The sequence below is a fragment of the Schistocerca nitens genome, chromosome 2 (genome assembly GCF_023898315.1).
Source record: "Schistocerca nitens isolate TAMUIC-IGC-003100 chromosome 2, iqSchNite1.1, whole genome shotgun sequence".
NCBI lineage: Eukaryota > Metazoa > Arthropoda > Insecta > Orthoptera > Acrididae > Schistocerca > Schistocerca nitens.
Genome location: NC_064615.1, coordinates 1,116,019,687 through 1,116,041,827, shown reverse-complemented (window position 1 = coordinate 1,116,041,827; position 22,141 = coordinate 1,116,019,687).

Sequence of the window (22,141 nt, the reverse complement as noted above, 5' to 3'; positions counted from 1 at the left end):
GCTGGAGCTGGCTCCCTTTATATAGAATAATAATATATTAGATAGAAATATTTAGCCAGGTTTAAGTAATTTCCTTAATAGCTTGTCATTATCGATCACAACTTTTTTCATGAAATGTTTATTGTATTGCAAACTTTTAAATGAAATATAAAATACACTGTGAAAGTGCTAGTGAAAGTAAAATCATTATTAGTGTAAATATCGTATCTATAGAACTATTCAGGCAAAAACAAGGTGAAATTGGGTTGTTTTTTCAAGGATTAATGTTAATTAACCTAATAGAAATTTATCTTTATAAATGTAAGTCAAGACGTATAAGATATGTGAAGTGGAGAAGTCAATTGATAACTTTCACTCACGTAAATATACAAAGATAAACATTGACATCCATGTACAGAATTCAATAGAAACTATCAAAGAAATAAGTATGATAATAAAAAATTCTTTGTGTATGTGAAAAACATATTTCATTTGACTATTACAGATGGCAAAAAATGTGTAAGCTGTAAAGGAACTGAAGATTTTAGTTGTTCTTACTTCCACCATTCCTCTATGAAAATACTCTCAAGTAAGATTTGTCTACTAGAATATAAGCCACAAAGAAAAATGTTGTGCAAATATGGAAAAGAAGTAATTACAACTGATCTTGAAAGACATTTACAGTCAGTGAAACATATGAATTAATTGAAGGTGAAATCTTATTAATTACTACCTCAACAAGAGTTCTTATTTTTTACACATCTCCTTTCGTTGAAAACCTAATGTTTTTCTTATCCTTATTATTAAAAGCTAAAATGGAAGCTTCATTAATAATGATTACTGTTGTGCAACTTTGTGATTACTGCAGAAGGAATAATTTACGAGTATATAGCAGATTTAGAAAGGATGATTTAATTAATTCAATCATTTAAGATAATTCACCTCCTCCTACAAGCATACCCGTTTTTCAAATGTCTAATGAAAAGTATTTGCCTAATGAAAGACAGTAAAATAGAAGTTTCAATAAGGAAGTTCACAGATGCTGAATTTTGTGATTATTACAGTGGGGATTAACTACAAGTATATAGTGGATACAGAAAATATGATTTATTAATTTAATCCAAAAGACTAGATGAAACCAAAATGTATGTTTATCATAAATTATTTTTACCTGTTTGATGGTGAGCTTCTTGACAAATTTGACCACCTAGAGAAGAAAAAATAGTTAGACCAAATCAATTGTACATATTCAGTAGCAAACTATTAGAGCAATGAAAAGAGACTGAGCCAACTTTAAAGTATTTGAGATTAAAGAAATAAGATTAAAATTTAATGAAAATTTCAAGCTTGATCTGTTGACTATAAAATTGTCTTCAATGATGCTAGTATTGTTAAACTTGATAGCGTTATTGAGAAAACAGATTATATAACGAAAGCACTCAATTCTGTGGTTGAAGCAGCAAAAAAGAACGAATTTATGATAAGGAGGGAAGCTGAATATAACATACAAAATATTTCATCTAATAATACCCAAGAAGCTGTTCAAGGTGTGTGCTGTAAGAGTTTGACTTATAAGCTTCTGATGAGATTATTAATATACACTCCTGGAAATTGAAATAAGAACACCGTGAATTCATTGTCCCAGGAAGGGGAAACTTTATTGACACATTCCTGGGGTCAGATACATCACATGATCACACTGACAGAACCACAGGCACATAGACACAGGCAACAGAGCATGCACAATGTCAGCACTAGTACAGTGTATATCCACCTTTCGCAGCAATGCAGGCTGCTATTCTCCCATGGAGACGATCGTAGAGATGCTGGATGTAGTCCTGTGGAACGGCTTGCCGTGCCATTTCCACCTGGCGCCTCAGTTGGACCAGCGTTCGTGCTGGACGTGCAGACCGCGTGAGACGACGCTTCATCCAGTCCCAAACATGCTCAATGGGGGACAGATCCGGAGATCTTGCTGGCCAGGGTAGTTGACTTACACCTTCTAGAGCACGTTGGGTGGCACGGGATACATGCGGACGTGCATTGTCCTGTTGGAACAGCAAGTTCCCTTGCCGGTCTAGGAATGGTAGAACGATGGGTTCGATGACGGTTTGGATGTACCGTGCACTATTCAGTGTCCCCTCGACGATCACCAGTGGTGTACGGCCAGTGTAGGAGATCGCTCCCCACACCATGATGCCGGGTGTTGGCCCTGTGTGCCTCGGTCGTATGCAGTCCTGATTGTGGCGCTCACCTGCACGGCGCCAAACACGCATACGACCATCATTGGCACCAAGGCAGAAGCGACTCTCATCGCTGAAGACGACACGTCTCCATTCGTCCCTCCATTCACGCTTGTCGCGACACCACTGGAGGCAGGCTGCACGATGTTGGGGCGTGAGCGGAAGACGGCCTAACGGTGTGCGGGACCGTAGCCCAGCTTCATGGAGACGGTCGCGAATGGTCCTCGCCGATACCCCAGGAGCAACAGTGTCCCTAATTTGCTGGGAAGTGGCGGTCCGGTCCCCTACGGCACTGCGTAGGGTCCTACGGTCTTGGGGTGCATCCGTGCGTCGCTGCGGTCCGGTCCCAGGTCGACGGGCACGTGCACCTTCCGCCGACCACTGGCGACAACATCGATGTACTGTGGAGACCTCACGCCCCACGTGTTGAGCAATTCGGCGGTACGTCCACCCGGCCTCCCGCATGCCCACTATACGCCCTCGCTCAAAGTCCGTCAACTGCACATACGGTTCACGTCCACGCTGTCGCGGCATGCTACCAGTGTTAAAGACTGCGATGGAGCTCCGTATGCCACGGCAAACTGGCTGACACTGACGGCGGCGGTGCACAAATGCTGCGCAGATAGCGCCATTCGACGGCCAACACCGCGGGTCCTGGTGTGTCCGCTGTGCCGTGCGTGTGATCATTGCTTGTACAGCCCTCTCGCAGTGTCCGGAGCAAGTATGGTGGGTCTGACACACCGGTGTCAATGTGTTCTTTTTTCCATTTCCAGGAGTGTATTTATGACATTGTCTCCATACCCGTACATGTCCATCTGCTCGATACAGTTTGAAATGGTTTTAGTATCCAGTCATCAACAATCCAATGGCAGTGTTGACAGGTCCAGGTAAGGTGTAAAGCTTCGTGATGTGCAGTCATCAAGGGTACAAGATCCAAAAGCCCATAATGATGATGTTTCGTTGAAATGTTCGCACATGGACACTAATTTTAGTATCCAGTCATCAACAATCCAATGGCAGTGTTGACAGGTCCAGGTAAGGTGTAAAGCTTCGTGATGTGCAGTCATCAAGGGTACAAGATCCAAAAGCCCATAATGATGATGTTTCGTTGAAATGTTCGCACATGGACACTAATTCTTGACCCAGCACTGAAATTTGCTGTAATTTGCGAAAGGGTTGTCCTTTTGTCATGTTGAACTGTTCTTTTCAGTCATTATTGGTATCGTTCTTGCCAGATCTTTTTCTGGCCACATTAATGTCAGAGATTTTATGTCTTAATGGATTCCTTATATACACAGAACACTTGTGAAATGGTTGTAAGGGTAAATGCCCACCTTATCGCTACCTCAGATATGCTGGAGACGTTTTGTCTTACATAGGCATTGCCGACTGCAGCGCTGTATTGTGCCTATTGACATATCAGTGCATTTGAATATGCACGCCTATAAAAGTTTCTTTGCTTCTTCAGTGTATTTTTGCATTTCTTCCGTTTATTATTCCAACTGCATAACGAATTAACTGTCTGAAACCTTCTATGCTTTCATCTTTAATTTTATTTAAATTTTTCAAATGAGTTAATCACTTTTTCGTTTTACATTCAGAATGTTTTCTAATGGTTGGTAAAACTTCTTCATAAAACCAATCTTGAAAATATTCTGTAAAAGGCATTTTGGATTTCATAACGAAAGAATATGGATCTGGTTCAGTAATAAATTTTGTTGAATTTTGTAAATATTTAGAGAGTCCTTTGGTAGGACTATGAAGATCTTTAAACTGTTTCTAATATTTTTGTTTAACAAGATCTTGAATTGCTTACTTAGGATGAACATATCCTAAAAGATCAGCATCTTGATTTGCATAAGACCATGAATTATTCTTTACATCACTAATCATAAACACTTGTTTCCCAATGTATGCAAGATAATTATTGACAAGATCTAGGAGTGACTGCATTTATATAGCATAAATTAAAATTGTATACTAGCCACATTGAAAAATATTTTTTCTTTTCTCATTTATTTCACTTTCAATATATTCATATACTAGTGCTAGTGGTTCACCATATTTTATTTCTGTAAATGGAATTAGTTGTCTTTCAGAAACTGAACATAATTTTTCTTATTATGTTTCATATTGGTTGAGGGTGAATCTTTACTGTTGGGAATACCAAACAGAAAAGAAAACATGTCATCAGTAATTAACAAATTTTTCTCTTCATATAAACAAACCTAAGTGTTTTTAAACATAAATGTAATTGATATTATTCTTCTAAATATGTTCAAAGATCATCATTGAATTACAAACAGTGTGAGATGTACTTGAGACTGCTTGAGCTGTTGCTGGAGCTGGCTCCCTTTATATAGAATAATAATATATTAGATAGAAATATTTAGCCAGGTTTAAGTAATTTCCTTAATAGCTTGTCATTATCGATCACAACTTTTTTCATGAAATGTTTATTGTATTGCAAACTTTTAAATGAAATATAAAATACACTGTGAAAGTGCTAGTGAAAGTAAAATCATTATTAGTGTAAATATCGTATCTATAGAACTATTCAGGCAAAAACAAGGTGAAATTGGGTTGTTTTTTCAAGGATTAATGTTAATTAACCTAATAGAAATTTATCTTTATAAATGTAAGTCAAGACGTATAAGATATGTGAAGTGGGGAAGTCAATTGATAACTTTCACTCACGTAAATATACAAAGATAAACATTGACATCCATGTACAGAATTCATTAGAAACTATCAAAGAAATAAGTATGATAATAAAAAATTCTTTGTGTATGTGAAAAACATATTTCATTTGACTATTACAGATGGCAAAAAATGTGTAAGCTGTAAAGGAACTGAAGATTTTAGTTGTTCTTACTTCCACCATTCCTCTATGAAAATACTCTCAAGTAAGATTTGTCTACTAGAATATAAGCCACAAAGAAAAATGTTGTGCAAATATGGAAAAGAAGTAATTACAACTGATCTTGAAAGACATTTACAGTCAGTGAAACATATGAATTAATTGAAGGTGAAATCTTATTAATTACTACCTCAACAAGAGTTCTTATTTTTTACACATCTCCTTTCGTTGAAAACCTAATGTTTTTCTTATCCTTATTATTAAAAGCTAAAATGGAAGCTTCATTAATAATGATTACTGTTGTGCAACTTTGTGATTACTGCAGAAGGAATAATTTACGAGTATATAGCAGATTTAGAAAGGATGATTTAATTAATTCAATCATTTAAGATAATTCACCTCCTCCTACAAGCATACCCGTTTTTCAAATGTCTAATGAAAAGTATTTGCCTAATGAAAGACAGTAAAATAGAAGTTTCAATAAGGAAGTTCACAGATGCTGAATTTTGTGATTATTACAGTGGGGATTAACTACAAGTATATAGTGGATACAGAAAATATGATTTATTAATTTAATCCAAAAGACTAGATGAAACCAAAATGTATGTTTATCATAAATTATTTTTACCTGTTTGATGGTGAGCTTCTTGACAAATTTGACCACCTAGAGAAGAAAAAATAGTTAGACCAAATCAATTGTACATATTCAGTAGCAAACTATTAGAGCAATGAAAAGAGACTGAGCCAACTTTAAAGTATTTGAGATTAAAGAAATAAGATTAAAATTTAATGAAAATTTCAAGCTTGATCTGTTGACTATAAAATTGTCTTCAATGATGCTAGTATTGTTAAACTTGATAGCGTTATTGAGAAAACAGATTATATAACGAAAGCACTCAATTCTGTGGTTGAAGCAGCAAAAAAGAACGAATTTATGATAAGGAGGGAAGCTGAATATAACATACAAAATATTTCATCTAATAATACTCAAGAAGCTGTCCAAGGTGTGTGCTGTAAGAGTTTGACTTATAAGCTTCTGATGAGATTATTAATATACACTCCTGGAAATTGAAATAAGAACACCGTGAATTCATTGTCCCAGGAAGGGGAAACTTTATTGACACATTCCTGGGGTCAGATACATCACATGATCACACTGACAGAACCACAGGCACATAGACACAGGCAACAGAGTATGCACAATGTCGGCACTAGTACAGTGTATATCCACCTTTCGCAGCAATGCAGGCTGCTATTCTCCCATGGAGACGATCGTAGAGATGCTGGATGTAGTCCTGTGGAACGGCTTGCCATGCCATTTCCACCTGGCGCCTCAGGTGGACCAGCGTTCGTGCTGGACGTGCAGACCGCGTGAGACGACGCTTCATCCAGTCCCAAACATGCTCAATGGGGGACAGATCCGGAGATCTTGCTGGCCAGGGTAGTTGACTTACACCTTCTAGAGCACGTTGGGTGGCACGGGATACATGCGGACGTGCATTGTCCTGTTGGAACAGCAAGTTCCCTTGCCGGTCTAGGAATGGTAGAACGATGGGTTCGATGACGGTTTGGATGTACCGTGCACTATTCAGTGTCCCCTCGACGATCACCAGTGGTGTACGGCCAGTGTAGGAGATCGCTCCCCACACCATGATGCCGGGTGTTGGCCCTGTGTGCCTCGGTCGTATGCAGTCCTGATTGTGGCGCTCACCTGCACGGCGCCAAACACGCATACGACCATCATTGGCACCAAGGCAGAAGCGACTCTCATCGCTGAAGACGACACGTCTCCATTCGTCCCTCCATTCACGCCTGTCGCGACACCACTGGAGGCGGGCTGCACGATGTTGGGGCGTGAGCGGAAGACGGCCTAACGGTGTGCGGGACCGTAGCCCAGCTTCATGGAGACGGTTGCGAATGGTCCTCGCCGATACCCCAGGAGCAACAGTGTCCCTAATTTGCTGGGAAGTGGCGGTGCGGTCCCCTACGGCACTGCGTAGGATCCTACGGTCTTGGCGTGCATCCGTGCGTCGCTGCGGTCCGGTCCCAGGTCGACGGGCACGTGCATCTTCCGCCGACCACTGGCGACAACATCGATGTACTGTGGAGACCTCACGCCCCACGTGTTGAGCAATTCGGCGGTACGTCCACCCGGCCTCCCGCATGCCCACTATACGCCCTCGCTCAAAGTCCGTCAACTGCACATACGGTTCACGTCCACGATGTCGCGGCATGCTACCAGTGTTAAAGACTGCGATGGAGCTCCGTATGCCACGGCAAACTGGCTGACAATGACGGCGGCGGTGCACAAATGCTGCGCAGCTAGCGCCATTCGACGGCCAACACCGCGGTTCCTGGTGTGTCCGCTGTGCCGTGCGTGTGATCATTGCTTGTACAGCCCTCTCGCAGTGTCCGGAGCAAGTATGGTGGGTCTGACACACCGGTGTCAATGTGTTCTTTTTTCCATTTCCAGGAGTGTATTTCATTTAATATTCAGATGATAGCAGTTCCTAGAGGCAGAAGTTGTAGAGCTAAAAAAATAATAAATCTTTTCGAAGAGTAAAAGATTAAAATATGTATCACAAGCATTAATAATAATGATAATCTATGCTGTTGTAGAGCAATAATAGTAGCAGTATCATACACAGAAATAATATTTTGGGCAGAGAACTAACAATAGGATTAAGAAAATTAAAGACGGATATAAATAGAAATGACAAAGAGAATTAACTGACATTGTATGTAATCAGTTGGTTAAATACAGTGAAGGAGGTAATTAAAACTTCCGGGCTAAGAGGCCGTGGTCCAATAGTAGAAATACTTCTCCCTGACGTTTCGTTGCCAGCTGCGGGCAACATCATCTGAGGTGAGTCTACACACTATGAACAGTGAAGGAGGGTTTATTTTAGATGATATTAAAATGTTGAAGTGTTCCTGAGAAAGAAATGTAGATATATCTGTACAGTGATCACAACTGTTTTGATGTAATTAACAGTATGGAGGCTTTCTTGGGATCAGTATTTTTCTGTAACTAATGTAATAAATCTTATAACAACAAGTACAAACGTAATTGCAAAATGGAGAGGAAAATCTGTATCCTATACAATGGCCCAGGACACGAAACTATGGAAAACAAGACATACTGTAAGAACTGCAATAGACACTGTTATAAAGAAGAACACTTAAAAAAATCACCAAGAAGTTGTGATATGGCTTACAAATGCGAAGTATGTAAAAAGATTTGTTGAGTTGTAAAGAACATAAATGTGGCTTTGAACTTGCAGAATCTGTAATCAAGTAGTAAAAACTGAAAATCATAAATATTACATGCAATCTGTATTGCGAAATGGTGGTATTTGGAAAGAAAGTTTGGTGATGACTTTATAGTCCAAGGTTGTGCTAACTGTTATAAAGATGGTTGTTATATTAATGGAGAATTCCAAGATTATTATATATTACAGTGCTGACAATGTGGAAAGATAGTTAGTGATACACAGTTTGAGGTTTTCAAGGTGGGGAACCTAAGAGAGGGAATTGTATCTGCGCAGAAAGATACATGTGGTTTCTTGCGAAGGTCAGCCAGGAACAGATATATGTACTCTGAATAACAATAATAGTTCGCAGTTTTAAAGCAGATACTGTTTATAAATTTAACACAAATGATGAATTCTGTAGATTGATGATATCTGAAAAAACAGGTATTATACATTTATAGGTCACTATGCTGAAGGATATGATTCACCATTCATTTTGAAGTACTATGTTGGAAATACAGTAAAAACATATTCCATCTACACAGGACCAAAGCTGATGTTAGTAGAGATAAAACAATTAGGTTCAAAAATTATAGGTAGCAGTTTCTTGCACATACTCCACGTAGTAGTTTTCCAAAATTATTTGACTTGAAACAATTGAAGAAAGGATATTTTCTTCATTTATTCAATTTCAAGTAAATGAAAATTACATAGGACCAATTCCAGTCACTCGATATTACTGTGTTGACACCATGAAACCTTAAGATATAGAACCATTTCTCAATACCTTAGCTCCAGAGTTTAAAAAAATTATGTGGCCAATATAAAGGAAGAAACTTATAAGTACTGTAATTATGGTGTATATTTAGTGATAAGAGGTTGTCTGGAATTAAGATAACTATTTCTAGAGGTAGCTAATATTGATCAATTCTATTATTTAGCAATTGCTGGTGTTTGTATGACTATTTACAGGTGTAAATATTTACATGAAAATACAGTCACTGTATTGGATAAAGAAAAAAAAACGAAAATTATAGTAAAGAATCCATAGGTTGGTTAAATAGTTTAAACAATCATAATTTATTGCATGCTCTTGATGGTGGAGAAGTAAAAATAGCTGGGCGAAAAGTAGATGCATTTCACAGAGAAAGTAATACTGCTTATCAATACCACAGTTATTTTTTGGCATAGTTGTAAAAAATGTTTTTAAAAGTGTGATTATTAACAATAAAAGTAAAGAAACAATGGATGACTTTTATGAAGAAGCTTTACCAAGGAATGAACAAATATGAAATGCAGGATATAATTTAGTGGAAATGTGGGAATGTGATTGGCTTAACTCTCCAGATGGTCACTGAACTACAGTAGGTACTTAATATTGTTTACTTCCAAACTGAGTGCACTTAACATATGTTAGCATTGACATATTAATTCTCGCAAAGAAGAAAAAGAAAAATACCTCTGACAAGTGATGGTATATGTTTAGAATGCAAATATTTAAGTCAACAAAAAATTAGGTAGTAAAAATTATATGCTTTCTTTTCACGTCACCTTAGAATTTACCGAACAGGATCTATCGGTGATAGGAAGCTGCAATAAGTTTAGATAAATACGTAAGTACGAAAAATTAACATTTAAGTGAATAAAATATTCGTTTTTAGAAATATGCTTTTTATTCATCTCTGTGTGAAATAACATACGTTATTGCCTCTGAAAAGCTGGTAGCCCTACTCAGGTTTCATACACGCTGCACAGCTATGAAGGTGCCGTGGACGGACGCCAGCTTCATCAATAAGATTGTTGAATAATAAAGTTTTTTTACCGATGTCTGTACAGTATTAAAACGACCGCCTTCGCTTCGAACGGACTGCTGTCGTCCCCGGCAAACAATCGAACGTACAACTCCCATGTGGGAGAACAGAACGTCATTACGGCTTGTGAAAGACGACCTTCCACATCGACGTGAAGGTCATATCACATAGCGAAGGCTTTTTTTTTTTTTTTTTTTTTTTTTGGTAGCGAGAATTTAACGAGTACCATTGTGCACGCTTTTCGAAAATCTCCGAAAAATGAGTGTAAACTATGATGATAGCACATGTGTTACGAAGTCAGGAAATAACTTCCATGGAACTAGAGGGAGCTTTAGGGGGTAAAAACAGTGAAGGGAGACAGAGACTGGAATACATCCAGCAAATAATTGAGAACCTGCATGTGCAAGAGTCAAGAGGGAGTAATAAGAGTGGGAGACCTTCAAGAAAGTGCTCGGATTAAAAAGGTTGTAAGACAAGGATGCATTATTTCGCCACTACTGTTCGATCTGTACGTAGAAGATGCAATGATGCAAATAAAAGAAATGATCAAGAGTGGAATTAAAATACAAGGTGAAAGGATATCAAAGATGAGATTCGCTGTTGACATTACTATCCTCAGTGAAAATGAAGAAGAAAAAAATGGTTCATATGGCTCTGAGCACAATGGGACTCAACTGCTGAGGTCATAAGTCCCCTAGAACTTAGAACTACTTAAACCTGACCAACCTAAGGACAACACACACATCCATGCCCGAGGCAGGATTCGAACCTGCGACCGTAGCGGTCGCGCGGTTCCAGACTGTAGCGCCAGAACCGCTCGGCCACCAGCGGCCGGCTAAATGAAGAAGAATTACAGGATCTGCTGAATGGAATGAATAGTCTAGTGAGTACAGAATATGAACTGACAGTAAATCGCCGGCCGGTGTGGCCGTGCGGTTAAAGGCGCTTCAGTCTGGCACCGCGTGACCGCTACGGTCGCAGGTTCGAATCCTGCCTCGGGCATGGATGTGTGTGATGTCCTTAGGTTAGTTAGGTTTAAGTAGTTCTAAGTTCTAGGGGACTTATGACCACAGATGTTGAGTCCCATAGTGCTCGAGCCATTTGAGCCATTTGAACAGTAAATCGAAGAAAGACGAAAGAAATGAAAAGTAGGAGAAATCAGAATAGCGAGAAAATTTACATCAGGGTTAATGGACATGAAGTAGATGAAGTTAAGGTATGCTGCTACCTAGGCACCAAAATAACCAATGACGGACGGAACAAGAAGGACATCAAAAGGCGACTAGCACCAGCAAAAAGGGCATTCCTGGCTAAAATAAGTCTAACAGTATCAAACAAAGGTCTTAATTTGAGGAAGAAATCTCTGAGAATATACGTTTGGAGCACAGCATTGTCTGGTAATGAAACGTGGAGTGTGCGAAAACGCGAACAGAAGAGAATCGAAGCATTTGTGATGTGATGCTACAGACGAATGTTGAAAATTAAGTGGACTGTTAAGGTAAAGAAAGAGGAGGCTCTGCACAGAATTGTAGAAGAAACGAATATTCGTAAAACACCGATAACAATAAGGGACAGTATGATAGCACATATGTTACGACGTCAGGGAATAGCTTCCATGGTACTAGAGGGAGCTTTAGAGGGTAAAAACAGTGAAGGAAGACAGAGACTGGAATACAGCCAGCAAATAATTGAGAACCTAGGTTGCAAGTGCTACTCTGAGAAGGAGGGGCAGGCACGGGAGAGCTGGAATTAAGGTCGGTTTTGTTGGCCAAGTCTAGATCAGTGTAAATTGTAGAATAGGGTAGTTATTGTCATGTCTTTGGACCTACGTTCGTAGACAAAGCTGTTCACGTCCACAGACTGCCATGTGTGTAGATTTTTCCTCTCTTTCTGTCTTTCCACTTCATTTCAACTGCTCCTGTATGCAACTCTGTTATCTAGTTATGTAGTGACAGCCGTATTACAGTGCCAGGGGAATAAAAAATACGCCAGTGTCTCTACAGGTGCACCACAGTTGCGACAGTGTCTTGTTTTCGAAAAACAAATAAGAACTCTCACTATCAAAATTCTGCTCTCTATCTCTTCATTTCTGTTAGCTGCTGAGATGTTTTTATATAACAGAAATTACTTCTTGAAATTTCTGTGACCATCGTCCGCCCCCCCCCCCCCCCTCCCAAGCCATCCCCCTCCACACACTGAGTGTTTAGCAAAGTTCCACTCACCTGGTGATGAATTCCTTCTTATACACGCACTCGTCCGTGAAGATACTGGCATGTATTTCTCAACCGGAAACACTTATAGAAAAACAGCTGTACACTCCATAATCCCAGGGTCGCACTTAAATTGTTTTTGGTAATGGAAGGTAATATTTAAATTAAGGTATTTCTACGCGTAAAATTTCACCCTATTAAGATTAGATGGCATACACCACTTACGATCAAGCCTTACTCTCAAAAAGCGGTTCAAATGGCTCTGAGCACTATGGGACTTAACTGCTGAGGTCATCAGACAGATAAAACTTAGAACTACTTAAACCTAACTACCTTAAGGACATCACACTCATCCATGCCCGAGGCAGGATTCGAACCTGGGACCGTAGCGGTCGCGCAATTCCAGACTGGAGCGCCTAGAACCGCTCGGCCCTCCGGCCGACCCTTACTCTCAAACATAGTCTGAAAAGTTCACTCAGACTTCATTTACAACCGCAGCCAGTTTGTAGTAATTCTTTACCGAAAGTTTAGAAACGGATTGTTTCTTATAGAACTGCTCGCTCAAATGTTGCTGGTATTAGTCTGGCGGAACAAAAAGATCAAATTCTCGCGTAAGCAACACTCCATGCGGCAAATAATGGTCGTAATGTCACTGAAAGTTTTAAATTTCACCCCGTGCGTTAACTCGAATTATCTTCCACTTTTTACACCACTTCTCACACATTTTGGTACCGAAATATCGCAATATTAACAATTTTCAGCGGAGCACGTATCAATGCGTCTGATCACTGTGCGATCGAAGCCCTGTTTCTAGTCTTCCCTCGACAAAGGAAGTTTCTGCTCCCTAAAAATCGCATGATAACCCTAATTTCTGATTGGCAGAGAAACATCAAACCAAATCTGAAAGCAGCGTGAATCCCACTCAATACAGCGCGTACGTACAGAACCAATCAAAATTCGTCACTGAATCAGAACATTAAATTTACACAAGTAATTTTTGAAAACCCACAAAGACACAGCATCATAAACTGACGAAAAAGTTTACAATAGATTCCGCGGTACCAATGACTAACACACCTCATTTTCGGACATTACGCACAGGACCTGTTACTTCAATGTATAGTACAAAATCTTTACACAGAACAGTATTTCTTATTTACACCGTCTTTCACTGTCATTACGAAACAAAATAATAGTAGTAATTAATAAACAATTAGAAAATCAAGGAAACAAAATCGGATTAAAATAAGCAGAAATTTGACTGTATCTCTACGTCTACATCTACATTTATACTCCGCAAGCCACCCAGTAGTGTGTGGCGGAGGGCACTTCACGTGCCAGTGTCATTACCTCCCTTTCCTGTTCGAGTCGCGTATGGTTCGAGGGAAGAACGACTGCCGGAAACCCTCCGTGCGCGCTCGAATCGCTCTGATTTTACATTCGTGGTCTCCTCGGGAGGTATAATTAGGGGGAAGTAATATATTCGATACCTCATCCAGAAACGCACCCTCTGGAAACTTGGACAGCAAGCTACACCGCGATGCAGAGCGCCTCTCTTGCAGAGTCTGCCACTTGAGTTTGCTAAACATCTCCGTAAAGCACCGCTCTCCAACAGTGTCCGTCAGATAGTGGCCTGTATCACACAGAATGGGAACTATATACACTCGAGCGATCTGACGTCTCCGGTCCGGAGCGTGACTCACACTGCACGCCTGTCCACAGATCTCACACCTAAATAACGACGACGTAGAGGCGCTACGCTTCATCCCCCGCAGGTTTTGCAAGAACGTCACTCTCGAGGTACTTACTAAGAATAAAGCTTGTCTCAGTGTTAAAATTATAACATCTGTGCAACGTTCGCTTATCAGCCAGGTGCGTTTCTTTCTTTTTTCAGTGTATGAGTCATCTGCAGGTGAGGTTTACCTCTATCAATGAGACGGCGTATACTCGCCATCACTGATTTCGTCCAAATCTGTGGCACCCGCTGTTGGTGGGCCTGGCCAGAAATGAAGGTGGCAGAAATGGGAGCTGCAGCTGGTCAACCGTTCAGAAAAAAAAATTTGCTTTTTTGGCGCTGGTGAGGCAGTCATGAGCCTTGTATGTGAGGTAGTCAACAACGCAGCGGACAGCACACGGAAGGACAATGCGACGGTAGTGTCCCTCTGCGAATGCTTCTCTTTACTTTTTTATTTTCAACTTTTGCTCCACTCGCATCACAAATAAACCCATGTAATGCTCCATATTCTGTATGTGTAAATATTTTCATAAAATTCATGAAATGGAAAGACGAAGCAAAATTTGTGATTCAATATAAATTTCTAGAATGAGACTTCAAGATGTAGACGTCATTTGTAAAATTGGATATTTTTATTATTCCACTGTTGACGGTTTACACGTGCTAGTGTCATATTCATCGCAAAAACAGGGAAAGCAGTAACTGTGTTGGCGTCCTGCACACGTTACAAACGGCGCATTTTCTTCAATTGCGTGGTTGTTTTAAAGTTTCAATAGAAAAACAAATTTAGTTTATATTTATTAAAAGTTCTCTTCAACTCTTAGTTTGGCAGCAGAACACGCATATCGCACCACTTAGCCAAATATTGGCGAGGATGTCTGGTGAAGTAAAATGAAATGTGTTGATGTAGTCTTCTCGTATTGTGATTTAATTTTCTCTCTCGATAATGCAATTTTACCTGCGTTGGGAACTTTCTGTTCGCTTGCAGCTGCCAAAGGCTGTTCGAAGTTCAACATGAAACTAACGTAATGACAAGCCATGTACGCTCTAATAACAATCCATTCTTGGAAAGTTACTTGCAGAGTTATCGTGGACGCCATATGTACAATCTGGAAATTTATTTGAAATTCAAAATTTTCCTTTGACTTTCTTTTCATGCAATTAATAAAAATATTCATAAAAACTCTATTTAGAGCATTATTGAAGATTACTTGCCATCTAATTAACGTAAAATTTCAAAATAAAAAATAAGAAATGTTTTCGCGCAGGTCTCTACCCGGCGATTTTCGAATTATTTACTCGTATACTTTTCTCTGCGCCAAACTCTGATTGGCTACTACCCTAGTGCAAATGGCTCATACGTCTCCCGAAATCGCGTCAAAACTGCTATTATGTATAAACGCGTCGCCTTCTGCAGCTCCCACTTCCGTCACTTTCATTTATGGTTAAGCCCATCATATGAGTATACCATAAAAGAGAATGAAAGTGGTGACGACGGGTGGGCATGGTTCCCTTGTAATCTTTACATTATCTTAATATTTTTTTATACAAGTTGAGCCGCCAAGCTTACAGTGGCGATCAAATCCCTTTCCTGGAAGTAATGCGGAGGTGGCGCATTGCTTGGCCGCGCGGGGTAGTTACACGGTCTCAGGCGCCTTGCCACGGTTCGCGTGATCTAAGGCGCATTGTCGCAGTTCGCGTGGCTCCACCGTCGGAGTTTCGAGTCCTCCCTCGGGCATGGGTGTGTGTGTTGTCCTTAGCGTAAGTTAGTTTAAGTTAGATTAAACAGCGTGTAAGCCTAGTGACCTATGACCTGAGCAGTTTAGTCCCATAGGAACTTACCACCACCACCGCGCATTGCCGGAGAGATTAAGACTTGGCGATGCAGTGCATGAGGCCAGCTGCGCTATTCTGAAGCTACATCAGTATCGGTCTGCAAGCTTGCATCTGCGTCTCTGTCTGGCTGAGTTCCTCCCTCATAGCAGTGGGCAGTCTAGCGTGTCCATCACTGCTTCTGTCACTGAGAAGGGAACCTCCCCATCGCACCTCCCTCGGATTTAGTTATAATTTGGCACAGTGGATAGGCCTTGAAAAACTGAACGCAGATCAATCGAGAAAACAGGAAGAACTTGTGTGGAACTATGAAAAAATAAGCAAAATATACAAACTGAGTAGTCCATGGGGAACATAGGCAACATTAAGCGTGAATTGAGCAGAGGAACGCCGTGGTCCCGTGGTTAGCGTGAGCAGCTGCGGAGCGAGAGGTCCTTGGTTCAAGTCCTCCCTAGAGCGGAAATTTTACTTACTTTATTTTTGCAAAGTTATGATCTGTCCTTTCGTTCACTGTAATAAGTTTAGCGTCTGTGTGTTGCGACCGCACCGCAAAACCGTGCGATTAGTAGGCGAAAGGACGTGCCTCTACAATGGGAACCGAAAATATTTGATCGCAAGGTCATAGGTCAACCGATTCGTCCACAGGAAAACACGTCTGATATATTCTATACGACACTAGTGACGGCATGTGCGTCACATGACAGGAGTATGTTGTCGACCCACCTAACTCGCACACTTGGCGAATGGGTAAAAAGATTCTTCTATCTTGCCGGATTTAGGTTTTCTTGTGGATGTGATAATCATTTTCAAAAAGGTGATGAAAACATAAGAGTGTGTCACATAAACTGCAACAAATGAATGCAACAGTTTCACAGTCGCACAGTTTTCTCTGTGCTCTGTCAAAACAAATGTTTTTAACGTTTTCAATTTTTTGCGTGTGTAGACCGTCAAATCCTGCATATGTCCAAGCAAATCTGAACATGTCCTAGAATTTCGGAGAGCGAAGTTGATTATGTGTGAGTGCCTGAACTTTGATAATTGTCTGAAAATAAAAAATTAAAATATGCACTCGAAGGAAAACTTGAACCAAGGACCTCTCGTTCCGCAGCTGCTCACGCTAACCACGGGACCACGACGCTCCTGTGCTCACGTCACTCTTAATGTTGCCTATGTTACCCATGGACTACTCAGTTTGTATATTTTGCTTATTTTTTCATAGTTCCACACAACTTCTTCCTGTTTTCTCGATTGATCTGTGTTCAGTTTTTCAAGGCCTATCCACTGTGCCAAATTATAACTAAATCTGAGGGGGGTCCGATGGGGAGGTTCCCTTGTGAGAAGTTACAGGGCACCTAAAGACGAGTGCCCCCACAACATCTCTTCGACCACCTAACAAGCTTCCCATACTGTTCAGTGGCTCTCACCTAACTACGGACTGCGTGCATCGCTTAAACAATGAGGCCTCTTTCAAACACTTTCTTTTGTGGAGTACTTCAGAAACAACGGTAAGGAGAAGTGGGTAACAGTGTGGTGCAGCAGCTGTCGTCGTAAGGAAACTGGACAGGGGCAGAAAAGATTAGCGAAAACGTAAATACAGTTAACAGAAGTCTTACTTAGATTGTAGTTTTCTCCAAATTTTGTGAAGAAACGTTACAAAAGGACAAACAGCTATAAAGCCCAGATATTACAAGAACATGTGCAACGTAATGCTCACACCACTAATACACGGGAAAACTGTCGAGAACAGACTAAGACTGAAGAGTGTCGAAGACTGCGACTGAGAATGGGCTGTGTGAGGCCGCCGACCAACCTCTATCACGGTGGCAGATTACACATATACACTACGGTCGCACATCGACTACTTAACACTGCCTGCACACATCTGAACTGGAAGCCTGGACGAGCTGTAGCTCACAATTCGGACGTGTGGTTTCAGTGTCGCATTCGTACACATCTCGGCGCTAGCAGGATTGCTCCAGCCTCAAATGAAGATGCGAAACTCAATTCACACACCTCACCTCGCGTTACCCCACTGCGCGACCTCAGAAGTACAGGCTTCAAACCCTGGAGCGCTATCGACGTAACCAGGGAGCAAAAGATCATTCTTCACAATAATGAGAATGGTTATTGGATCATATCTGATTGGTGTACAGTAAAAAATGTATGCCTCAGGATTCGATGCTGGGACCTCTTCTGTTACTTTATCATATAGCTTCTAATGTGACAGGTGATTCCAAAATATTTCTATTTGATGATCGTACTATGCCGGTCGTGGAGGATGTAAAGGGCAACAAAGTCAATATATCAGATAGTGCAGTTTAAGGCATAATTTCATGGCTTCTGGAAAGCAAACTAACGTTAAATCGTAGTAACACTCAATTTTTACAGTTTCTGACACGTTGTTCAACTAAAACTGACATTTTCATCACAGAGTTTGAATAGTGCAAATTCCTAGTTATTTAGATAGATGGTAAGTGTGGTGTCACCGCCAGACACCACACTTGCTGGTGGTAGCCTTTAAATCGGCCGCGGTCCGTTAGTATGCGTCGGACCCGCGTGTCGCCACTATCAGTGATTGCAGACCGAGCGCCGCCACACTTCAGGTCTAGTCTAGAGAGACTCACTAGCACTCGCCCCAGTTGTACAACCGACTTTGGTAGCGATGGTTCACTAACTATTTACGCTCTCATTTGCAGAGATGACAGTTTAGCATAGCCTTCAGCTACGTCATTTGCTACGACCTAGCAAGGTGCCATATTCAGTTACTATTGATATTGATATTGTGAATCATGTACCGTCAAGAGCGACGTTCGTCATTAAATGGATTAAAGTTATCAAACTACTTCCGTCCGCTTTCTAAATTCTAATTCCTTGTCATGTTCCAGACCTCACGTCAGTATAGTTCTTCCCTCCTCACGCCAGCCTGCGTGAGCTAAAATGCATGCATTTCGGCCTCCTCTAGTAACACGGACTCTTATGCCAACACAACAGTAAGGTGTCTTGTCTTGTTGCAAAACTGAATGTTCTCACATTTACCATTGTATCGGTATCTGCAATAGCTGCTAGTCCAACACGAAAATTAGTCTATTTTACTCAGTTTCCTGGCATATCGCATTATATTTCTAGGGATACTGCTGGCTCAAAAACCGGCTGTTCGAGTAATGTGTGTTGTAAGTTCACGAACATCTTGTCGGCCCCTTTTTAGAAGTTCCAGTATTCTGGGACTGGCCTCTGAATACTTATTTCCTTTAACGTAGTTTGTTCTTAGCAGGTACCACTTAGTTATATTAAGCAGTAATCTAATCCTTATTTGGATCGCTCATTCTTGACTCTACACTTTCAGTAAGCTAGCAAAGTCTTAGCAGTAAACCGTACACTTTCAAGTCTAGACTGAAGAATTTCTTCACGATTCATTCCATCCACTCTGTCTGGCAGTTTATAGATAAAAATTAATCAATTTCCTGTGTTACATAGTTGATTATGCTAGTATACGGTCAGCAGCGTATCCTCTGCTTCCTAATCGTGTAAATCTTTTATTTGTTATTAACGTTTACGATGTTAATTTTGTTAATGACTCGTATAATCACTATGAAGATTTGGTGCTCCGTTTTCTCCTATGGAGATAGAATTGTGAGACAAAAAAAAAAAAAAAAATACGAGCAGTGCATCATGGGATCACTAGGAAGTCAGAAATTAGTACGAAGTAAAAAAGGAACACGAAAACACAAAACTTTTACTTCTTACAAATAAGAACTTAATATGAATTGTAGCTGCCGTGTCATACGATGAATGCTAGGTCAAAAGTGGTGCCATGCTTTTGATACTAGCGTAATATAGAGAGACGTTCCTTCTGTGGCCTCCTTGGATACACTGTTCTGTCGCGCACTTCAATCTTGCTATTCCTCCGACGGGATCCCGGTGTAGGAGACGTGGAAGAAATGACGCTATCAGGGGCTCTGGGCAGCCATCGACGACCGTAATGGATACTTTGGCTTCTCGTCGGTCTACCATATCCCCTGACGTCGGGCGGTAATGGCTGCCGTAGAGCGATTTTTATCGAGATCCTGAGCGTATTATAGGCTACAAACTGTTTCCACCGTTTTGCGTAGAAAGAGCATAAACACCAATGTGACTGAAAGTCTCATCTCCGTACTCACATTCAAATCACGACATGTACACATGTAGACAAATGCATCGAACGGTAACAAATAAAATGAGACAAAAAAAGTTCGTTCAAACCCACTGACGGTAATTTGTTTTAACTGTTTACGCATCAAACTGTTACATTGGAGAATATTTTTCTGACATGTAAAAAGACTTTCCGGAGTTTGTAGCAATGTTCTTTAACTAGTCCGCTTTCGATTCGTTAATTTAATGTTATACACTTATTATTGATCATATTATTTTGAGTATCAATAATTACTACTGTTACTGTTACTTCCGCATGTGTGTGTAGTTGTTTATTTATTTTTCTGTTCTGGTTGCATATTCCGTGAAACTACACATGTTTACTACTACAGATGTTTATTATTTTCAAAGAAACGAAGCGAAAGGAGAATGCCAAGAGAACACTGCTGTAAACTCCAAACAAACCTTTTACATGTTTTAAACACGTTGGCCCATATAACACTTTGAAACATAATACAGTGAAGAAAGTCGTCGTTCTTTAGGTTTGAACCTAGGATCCTTGATATGAGAAGAATTTCGTGAGAAGATTCCGTCGCAACGGAAAACACCTTTCTTTTAATGATGTCCAGCCCAAATCCTGTATCATTTCTGTGACACTCTCTCCCATATTTCGCGATAATGCACTCCTGGAAATTGAAATAAGAACATCGTGAATTCATTGTCCCAGGAAGGGGAAACTTTATTGACACATTCCTGGGGTCAGATACATCACATGATCACATTGACAGAACCACAGGCACATAGACACAGGCAACAGAGCATGCACAATGTCGGCACTAGTACAGTGTATATCCACCTTTCGCAGCAATGCAGGCTGCTATTCTCCCATGGAGACGATCGTAGAGATGCTGGATGTAGTTCTGTGGAACGGCTTGCCATGCCACTTCCACCTGGCGCCTCAGTTGGACCAGCGTTCGTGCTGGACGTGCAGACCGCGTGAGACGACGCTTCATCCAGTCCCAAACATGCTCAATGGGGGACAGATCCGGAGATCTTGCTGGCCAGGGTAGTTGACTTACACCTTCTAGAGCACGTTGGGTGGCACGGGATACATGCGGACGTGCATTGTCCTGTTGGAACAACAAGTTCCCTTGCCGGTCTATGAATGGTAGAACGATGAGTTCGATGACGGTTTGGATGTACCGTGCACTATTCAGTGTCCCCTCGACGATCACCAGTGGTGTACGGCCAGTGCAGGAGATCGCTCCCCACACCATGATGCCGGGTGTTGGCCCTGTGTGCCTCGGTCGTATGCAGTCCTGATTGTGGCGCTCACCTGCACGGCGCCAAACACGCATACGACCATCATTGGCACCAAGGCAGAAGCGACTCTCATCGCTGAAGACGACACGTCTCCATTCGTCCCTCCATTCACGCCTGTCGCGACACCACTGGAGGCGGGCTGCACGATGTTGGGGCGTGAGCGGAAGACGGCCTAACGGTGTGCGGGACCGTAGCCCAGCTTCATGGAGACGGTTGCGAATGGTCCTCGCCGATACCCCAGGAGCAACAGTGTCCCTAATTTGCTGGGAAGTGGCGGTGCGGTCCCCTATGGCACTGCGTAGGATCCTACGGTCTTGGCGTGCATCCGTGCGTCGCTGCGGTCCGGTCCCAGGTCGACGGGCACGTGCACCTTCCGCCGACCACTGGCGACAACATCGATGTACTGTGGAGACCTCACGCCCCACGTGTTGAGCAATTCGGCGGTACGTCCACCCGGCCTCCCGCATGCCCACTATACGCCCTCGCTCAAAGTCCGTCAACTGCACATACGGTTCACGTCCACGCTGTCGCGGCATGCTACCAGTGTTAAAGACTGCGATGGAGCTCCGTATGCCACGGCAAACTGGCTGACACTGACGGCGGCGGTGCACAAATGCTGCGCAGCTAGCGCCATTCGACGGCCAACACCGCGGTTCCTGGTGTGTCCGCTATGCCGTGCGTGTGATCATTGCTTGTACAGCCCTCTCGCAGTGTCCGGAGCAAGTATGGTGGGTCTGACACACCGGTGTCAATGTGTTCCTTTTT